The sequence below is a fragment of the Symphalangus syndactylus genome, chromosome 4 (assembly GCF_028878055.3).
Source record: "Symphalangus syndactylus isolate Jambi chromosome 4, NHGRI_mSymSyn1-v2.1_pri, whole genome shotgun sequence".
Classification (NCBI taxonomy): domain Eukaryota; kingdom Metazoa; phylum Chordata; class Mammalia; order Primates; family Hylobatidae; genus Symphalangus; species Symphalangus syndactylus.
In genome coordinates this window covers 18,262,776-18,272,128 of record NC_072426.2, presented here as the reverse complement: position 1 = coordinate 18,272,128, position 9,353 = coordinate 18,262,776, and the positions used below count along the sequence as shown (strand labels likewise).

The following is a 9,353-nucleotide window of genomic DNA, read 5'->3' as shown; positions in this document are numbered from 1 at the left end:
CACCTCCTAGGTTCAAGTGATTCTCATGCCTCAGCATCCTGAGTAGGTAGGACTACAAGCATGTGCCACCATGCCCAGCTAATTTTTGCATTTTTAGTAGAGATGGAGTTTCACCGTGTTGGCCAGGCTGGTCTCAAACTCCTGGCCTCAAACAATCCACCTGCCTTGGCCTTCCAAACTGCTGGGATTACAAGCATGAGCCACCACATTCAGCCCAGACATTAATTTAGCTTGATATATATATATATATATATATATATATATATATATATATGGATTAATTAAAGGAGGATTAGTCAGAATTGAAAGCACTGAAAAAGGAAAATTACAGAAGAAAATCTGAGTGGTGCTCATTCAGTTGCCATCCAGAGGTAAAGGAATCTTAGTTGCCAGGCCTGAACTACTCAGATCACATTGAGCATCTTATGTCTGTTTTGAGAACAGTATATCAGGATAACTTAGCTTGTAGTCATTAAACTTGAAATTCAATTGGTCCTTTGTTCTGATTCAACACTCAGGTTCCAACTGAGGTCTGAGGGGAGTCAGTGGGCAAGTGGTTGGTAGCTGAAAAAACACTCAAAGAATTGTAGACAGTTGCAACATGGCTTTAATCTCTCTCTGGGCACAAGCGAGCCATATGTGCAGCATCAGCAAGGTATACCTTTTGCAGACAATAATGTATACCTTTTACAGACAACAGTGGCTCTGAGCCAAACACGAGCTCATGTGAGTGGTTACATAATGTGCCTCATGTGGTGTGGTTACATAACAAGCAAGGTTGTGTGCTTGCACTCCAAACCCACTGAGTCATGCTGCACCAGAAGGCTGCCTCAGCCTACTCCTGACTAAAGCACAGCCATTTCCCTTACACTACACCCCCTAGGCTGAGGGCGTCCTCCAGGCAGGGACACGTGCCTATATGGCGGAGCCCTGAATCTGTAACCCACAATACAGAGAGCAACAGCTCACTACTAGGATCTCAGCTATGCTACTCATGACTGTTAGGGCCCAATGTACGCCAGAACCTAGGGATGCTCACCATCTCTACGGGGGTTGACAGTGAGGCTCTCAGTCACCTTAATCTCCTGTAAGACCCCTTTGCAGGGCTGCTGTTATGTTCTGCTGATTGTCAGGGATAAAGGTACAACATTGTGTTCCTAAAAGGGCACAGGTGGCTCCTTGGGCAGCAGTTATGTCTAAGGCCACTTGGTTTTGCAACACCACCTCTTTTTTTTTTTTTTTTGAGGTGGAGTTTTGCTCTTTCACCCAGGCTGGAATGCAGTGGCGCAATCTCGGCTCACTGCAGGCTCCGCCCCTCGGGGTTCATGCCATTCTCCTGCCTCAGCCTCCCGCGTAGCTGGAACTACAGGCGCCCGCCACCTCGCCCGGCTAATTGTTTGTATTTTTAGTAGAGACGGGGTTTCACCGTGTTAGCCAGGATGGTCTCAATCTCCTGACCTCGTGATCCGCCCACCTCAGCCTCCCAAAGTGCTGGGATTACAGGCGTGAGCCACTGCACCCGGCCGCAACACCAGCTTTTTGATCTGATCAACCTCATTCATTAACAGGAGGAGGGACACTCAGGTGTAATTCAGAGCCTGAGCGGTGTGCTCTGCAAGAGCAGTAAATTGTGCTTCTATAATTATGACACCTGCTCCACGGATAGTCATTGCCAAAGGGTAGAAACACCAGGGGGCTTGTCACGCTCGCAAAAACTGAGAGCACAGTGCCTCCCAGTTATACAAGCATCTGGGCAATGTGGGGAGAACAGTGTCAGGTACATAAGGCCACCCCCAGGTACAACGTCCAGTCCAGTTTGCTGATAGGAAAGGCTACTCTGTGTCCCCATAGACCTATAAGCTCCCAAGGGGCAAAAAGTCCATTGAGGTCCGACCTTGGTGGGGCCACTTGTTCCACCATACCTTCGGTGTGGTGACACGTGTTATGTTTGCACAGGCCATGACAGGTACCCATCCTATTACCCCAATGTTGCTCTGTGCACTGCAATGCCTGGGCTTGGGCTACTGTATGTTCCCCTACTAGCCGGCCCCACTTATCACGAATGCTATGGTCCACCCATGGGTCTTGCTGTGTCCTTTGTCCAAAGCTTACCACGTTGTGTTCCAGGCATCAGCCGTGGGATCCCAAGTCTCCAGCCTTGTCCAGTTCTCTGCAGACACGGGATGTATGTGCCAAGGCAAGCTGTCTACAGCTGCTGCTGGAAAGGCAGTGCAGATCCAATAGCTGGAAACATTGGTCACCTCAGCATAGGTGTGGGGTCAGTCCACAATGCAATTGGAGCATGTTAACCTACAGTTGAAATGACAGAGCAGGCACAGGTACTAACAGAGGTAAATCACATCCCTCAGGCAAAATATAGGCTAACTTTCCATCCCTGGATAACAATGCAGCCACCAAGAGCTTTTGCCCTGGGCGATGATACCACACCTTCTCAAATCTCCATGGTTGCTTTGAGTCTGGTATCCATGCCAAAGTCACAGCGTAGCTCATAATAGGCCCATCAGATAGTACATACATCCCTCATAGGAGGGTTCTTTCCCTGGCTGTTCCTCTACAAACAGTCAACCTTGGAAGCCATGTATTGAACACTCAAAAAGTGACATGCAAGTCATACTGTAGGCCCTCCCAACAGGGAGCTATGATGGCCAACCACTGGCAGTGGAGAGCTTGGAGGGTCCATGGCCACAGCAAGGTTTTCTGTTCCCCTGCCTTCAGGGGTGTTGGGGCAGGCAACAACAGGTTACCATTTGTCCCCATACCTGGTCGGAGGAGGTCATCCTTGGTATGTATCTCCAATTGAATGGGGGTGGTGGCCCAGTGAAACAAAGCCTCCACTGGGGCCAGGCCACCTTTCTGTGGCCATTCATTTAAGGTTTGGAGCACCAGGTCCAGCCTGGAACTCCAGCTCCGCAAAGACAGGGGTTTGACATGCAAGTGTAATCCATTCTTCAAGATCCTGTTATATCACTCAATCATACCTCAGCTTGTGGGCTGTATGGCACATGGAATCCCCTCTTTATGTCCATTTGCTGTGCCCATCATTGTACCTGTTGTCCAGTGAAAGGTGTTCCCCTGTCACTCTCAATGGCCAGAGGACAACCATACAGGGAATGTAAGTGTTGCAGGGCCTGGATGGTGTTCTGTTGGTTGGCCACCCTGCAAGGGTAGGTGAACAACAGGCCTGTGGCCGTGTCTACAGCCGTTAGTGCACGCGTATACCCTCGCGACTTCGGCAGCGGCCCGATGTAGTCTACTTGCCACCTGGTCAAGGGCACTCACCCTATTGTTACTTATTGCATGACACCGGGCAGCTGCCTCTTTTTAGGATATGCCTGAGCACATGCCAGGCATTTCTGACAAGCCTCACAAATGTCTTGCTTGGGCAGGGACAGACCCCAACACTTATTGAATTGTTGCATCAGTTTACCCCCTGCATGTCCCAGTTTCCGGTGTAGCCACAAGGTCACATCTTGTGTTGGTGCTGACCCTGACCATCTGACCTTGGCCAAGGCATCTGCCTCATCATTACTAGGGGTGGCCAAAGGTATATGGCCTGACACATGATAAATAGTTACCTCTTTCTGATGACCTGTTTCCCAAAGGTCTTGCCATATGGCTTGGCCTCAAATGGGTCTGTGGCTGACTAGTCAATTCTGTATTTTCCAAGTAGTTAACCACAAGGTTAGACTGCCCAGCTATCAGTACAGATTACCACAGGTATTACCTCCTTGGTGATCACCATCCACACTGCTCTGAGTTCAGCCCATTGGCTACTTTGTCCACACCCAGTTTCAAACCACATGGTGTCAGTACTAGGTTGGACTGCAACAGTGGTCCAGGCAGCAGTAGCACCTCAGCTACTGTGTACCATGCCCCATCAGGAATACTGGGATGCCCTTCCTTAAATGGTGAAGACTCAGGATCTAGGGGTGCCTCAGGCCTCATGGCCTTACCTTGCATTAGGACTACATGTCCCAAGACCTCTTGCAACTCTACTGCTATGGGACTTGTACTCAGGTTACTCCACTGCTGCAAGGAGGCACCCCACTTTGCCAAAGTGGACGTCTGTGCTATCCCAGTCCAGGTGGTCATTACCCATAGATGCATCCATCCTGTTATCGGGTAAGTTGTCCATATGATGACTGCAGCCTGTCCTGTCATGCTCTCATGAGCCCGAAGGGCAGTATATACAGCTGCTAGCTGTTTCTCATCAAGGAATACCGGAGCTCAGCTCCTTTCCATAGTTGGGACCAAAAGCCTACTGGCATTCTTAGGCACTCTGTGCATTGCTGCAAGCCTCAACCAAAACCATCTGTGGCCACACGCACATCCAGCTCAAACGGGTGCCCCTGGTTAATTACTTGTAGGGGTTGTGGCTGCTGAATAGCTCACCTGGTTGCCAGTAAGGCGATCTCAGCCACACCATCCCAATCCCAGGCAAGAGAGGCATTACTGCTTCTAAATCTGTAAGAGAATCAGAGGTTAACATAATATCATCAATGAGATTATGACATATGGTGCAGCTGTGCATATAGCCCTGCGGCAACACTGTGAAAATCCATTGTCGCCGTCCCATAAAGATAAACTGTTCCTGGCTCTCTGGAAAAGAATGCATTAGCCAAGTCTACCACATAGTGGTATTGTTCCAATTCCATCACCTAGCAGTCTATCAAATCCATGATAGACGAGACAGCTGCCAAACCTTGTTAAACACTCACCCCCAGAATGTATTCAGGAGAGACATACACAGCTCATAAGCAGGGAGCCAAACGGTGGTGCGAAGGTGTAGAGATACAGGTTTCACTTTAACTGACCAGCTGCCATAACTGTCAATGTAAGCAGCTTTGCCCAGAAACTTACCCGGGTTCCCCTAAACAAGGCTGCAATCTGTGCCAGTATCCACCAGCACCCACCGTACGTTGGTGGGGGACTGGTGGATCACTAATTCCACATGAGGCCTCCAGTCATTTAGTGTCCCCGCAAGCTGGGCACCTTGGCCAGTTCCCTAATCAAGCAAAAAAGGCTCTACATTTCCACTTGGCTGCAGCAAGTCATCTTTGAACTGAAGCGCCTGGGCAGGACCAGGTCACACAGCAATGTCTTTCTCCCCCTTGGGCATTTTCTGGAATTGCTCCTCCAGAGACAACTGTCTCCACAAAGTTAAAAGTACTTCATTGGGTTGCTTATCAATTTTCTCTCAGTCAACCCGGCCAAAATCAAATCTATACATGTCCGGGAGTGTGTCACTCGTTGGTGCCCCCTTTTCTACCATGGGGGGACCCCCTGTGGCTGGGGTATCTTTCCCTTCTTTACAGTATGGACCCCTCGGTCCTGCCGATGGCCTTCTGCTTCCCCGAGAGTCACCATAGCAGTGGTCACTTCATGTATGTGGTGCCCTATGTACAGGTTGAGGACAGTAGCCTGGGAGTCAAAGGCACTCAGGAGTGCAGAACCCAACACAAGATTCTCCCATGTGGTAGGTGAAGCATTCATCACCTGGCCCCCGGATATTCAGGTCAAACATAGCCTGCCGCATACCCATCTCCCGAATGACTTGCACCAAATCAGCATAGACTGGTATTTACTCACGGTTCGGGTATTTCATCAGCGTTGTTCCACACAGTCTGTATGGCTGCCCATAGCCACTCAATCAGGATGTGGTAACTTTGCCCTTGTGCCGACTGCCTGCTTACCTGCAACCACTGACAGAGGGAGGGGTGAGTCATGATAGAGGCCAGCTTTTCCATCTCAGAGGCAGAACAGGAGATACTATCTGCTCTCTCGTCTCACAAATAAAGCATCCAGGCAGGTAGAGGTTCCCCTGGATGCTGGCAGCACTGCTTGCCTAATTCCCATAGCTCAGTTGGGGTATAGGCAGTATATGAAGTATGTTGCATTATGGTGGGGGAGGGGGTCCCTAAGCCTTCTCTTGGGGCCCCAACAGCTGTTCATGATCTACCTTCTGATAGACCCACTAGGCGAGCCCACAATAGGAGTTCTTCTTTCTCTGTATCAGACTGAGTGGGGATCTCTGGCTGAGACAATGGACCCATGCCTATATTCACAGCAGCCTCTAATTCCTTTTCCAAGCTCTGTAGCTGGGCTTCCAGGTGCCCCACCTGTGTCTGAAGGGCCCTTACCTGCATTGCATCCCTCAGGGACTGGGTATGTACTTCTCATAGCACAGTCAAAATGCCCATCCAACTCTACCAGCAAAACCTCACTCCTTCTCGGTGCTCTGTGCTTCCAGCAGCTTCAGTGCCTTCTCCATGCTTGTGGGGGACCCATCTATCACCACCCAGGTTTCCACCAAAGCCCATCCAAACAGCACAGCTGCTACCAGGTACCACAGCCCACGCTGCAGCCTCATGGCCCACCCGGAATCAGTGGGGACCAAAGGGTCACTCACCTCAGGATCCTGTTCATGAGCCCAATTGTCATGTTCTAACTGAGACCTGAGGGCAGTGGGTGGGCAAGTGGCAGGTAGCTGGAAAAACACTCAAGGAATCGTAGATAGTTTTGACATGGCTTTATTCTCTCTCTGGGCATGAGTGAGCCATATGTACAGCATCAGCAGGGTAGTTATACCTTTTACAGACAATAGTGGCTCCAAGCCAAGCATGAACTCATGTGAGTAGTTACCTAATGCACCTCACATGACGTGGTTACATAATGTGTGGGGTTGTGCACCTGCGCTCCAAACGTACTAAGTCATGCTGTGCTGGAAGTCCAACTCGGCCTACTCTTGACTAAAGCACAGCCATTCCCCTTATGAATATGTATCAAGATAACTTCTATTATTAATATTTGAATTTCCATGCAGTGCTGCCTGCAACAAGAACATAAACATTACTCCAAACAAAGAATAAAATTCTAAATTGGAGTCTTATCTAGAACTTAAATGTAGGGGAGAGCAACCTCCAGAAATTCTTCTGGCTCTGGGTGGTGCATGGGAAACAGCTGATACCAGTCCCACTCCCTAACTGTAACTGATGGTTCCAAAGCTCCCCGCCTGGATGGGGGCATGTGCAAATGTGCCTCAGGCAACCAAACACTAAACTACTCAGCCATTAAGTCTCTTTCAGCCATTACTCTGTTTCAGGGAGTACACCTCTGAGATGCCCCTAGAGTGGGTGAGTGCCCAGAGTTGGTGAATCCTACAGATGAGGAACCACAGTTCCAGAAATTATTGAGAATAGATGTGCCTCTGTCTTAGAAGGATTGAGTCCTCCCAATGATTGAGATTCTCTACCTATAAAGCCACCAGACAGGATCTGCAAAGGGAGGGGTCCATATTAATTTCAGATACGTGTGACGGTATGTCTGAAAGAGACCTAGAATCTATTTTTTTAATCCTTAAGATTTTATACCTTTATTTTTTTATTTTTTATTCATTTTTATTTTTTGAGACAGAGTTTCGCTCTTGTTGCCCAGGCTGGAGTGCAATGGCATGATCTTGGCTCACTTCAACCTCTGCCTCCTGGGTTCAAGCAATTCTCCTGCCTCAGCCTCTTCAGTAGCTGGGATTACAGGTGTCCACCACTATACCCAGCTAGTTTTTGTATTTTTGGTGGAGATGGGGTTTCACCATGTTGACCAGGCTGGTCTTGAAATCCTGACCTCAGGTGATCCAGCCACCTTGGCCTCCCAAAGTGCTAGGATTACAGGTGTGAGCCACTGTGCCTGGTCTTTATACCTTTATTAATTTTTAAAATTTTAAACTTTTTTAATTTAAAATTTTATACTTTTAAAATTAGATTTTTAATTTTAAATCTCTTATTATGGGCAGGGGAGGGGGGTTGTTTGTTGGGAGAGTATTTGCCGTTAATAAAAGTGGATTAGCTGGGAATTTCTGAATGGATCTGTTTCAATTCCCTGACAAACAAGTGTTGATTTACATCTACACTTACGGTCCTCCTACCAAGATGCATGCTTTCTGTTTAAACATATGGTCACATTTTGATGATTTTTTTGGCTTTCACTTATTTATTTTCATTTATATCCTGTCAGAGTTAACTATCTCCAGGGAATATTGGTGGTGTGTTCAATGGAGAGCTAGAGAACGCCTCTGGAGAAAGATGTGTTTAATTAAATTAAAAATTCTCTAACACATGCCTGTGTAAAAGGGGACCTGGTAATGCAGACTGCTTCTTGCTGAAACAAATTTGGGACAATTTAAATCTGTTTCTACTTAGGGCCAGTATATTATAGTTATTTATTCTGCTTACTGTACTGAGGTTGATATCAGTAAAGAGGGAGAAGGAAAGCCAAGAAAGAAAGAGAAAGGAAAAGAAGACTGCACATGCCCATGTCAGAATGTATATTCATATAAACTGCGCTATATAAAACTACAGAGGTATCAGAAGTGTCTGATGAATTAACAAATGCATCAATACCTTTTCAGCATCTAATTATTATGTGGTCTTAATACGTTTTTAAAAGTTTGACACAAAAAATTATTATAATGCTCAATTTCTTGATAGCAAACCACACTGGTAACCACACTGGTAATCAGGTATAAATTGAAACTCTTGTCACTCGAGTCTGATGGATGCTGCGGTGTGCTGCCCAGGTACCACCTTCAGCAGGAGACTCTTAGTACCACAGCTGTCCCAAGTGTTGAGGATTGCTGATGGCAGTTTCTTCTCAGGGAACAGCCTATGACTGGTTCGCAGCTCTCCATGGAATAGGATAGATGCTAGCCACTGTTGTAGCAATACTACAGTTTAACTCTCCCCACACTAGTCCTCCACCTCTTACTTTCTTACAGGTGTTGTTCCTGAGAGCACTCCCCAATAAACCTTGGCTATGCATAATATCTCTACCATGCAGTCTATCTGGAGAACCTAAGCTGAGATGGAAGCATAGGTACATTTGATAACATTTAAATTTTTTGTATGTGCATTTTTAAGTGAGATGGGTCTAGCATAGCCTATCAGGCTTTGGAAACAAAATTAATCTGGCTTCTGAATTGAGGGGATTTTTCCCTTTTTCTTCCAATGGCCTGGAAATGTTTAAATAACATTGGAATCATCTGTTCTTTAAAAATTAAACCCATCTGGTCTTTGTGCCTTTTTTCATGATAGATTCTTAATCACCAGCCCAACATCTTCTACAGTGATTGGCAATTTAAGGTAATTTATACTGTTAGGAAATCATTCACTTCCTCTGTATTTTCAAATTTGTAGCCATGGAATTGCAAGCAGTAATCTCTTATAATTCTTTGAATCATGTCTGTATCTATGTTTTTGTTTCCTTCTCATTTTTAATCTTGCATATTTTTGCAAGTGACCTCTTGTGTTTGCCATGTGCATTCTCTCTTTAATCAGGTT

At 46.9% G+C, this 9,353-nt stretch overlaps 1 pseudogene; it reads left to right on the top strand.

Moving 5' to 3' along the window:
• Nucleotides 1-8,804: 8,804 nt before the first annotated feature.
• The window catches only part of LOC129480433 (ADP/ATP translocase 2-like), a 58,969-nt pseudogene continuing 58,420 nt past the window's right edge, over nt 8,805-9,353 (top strand).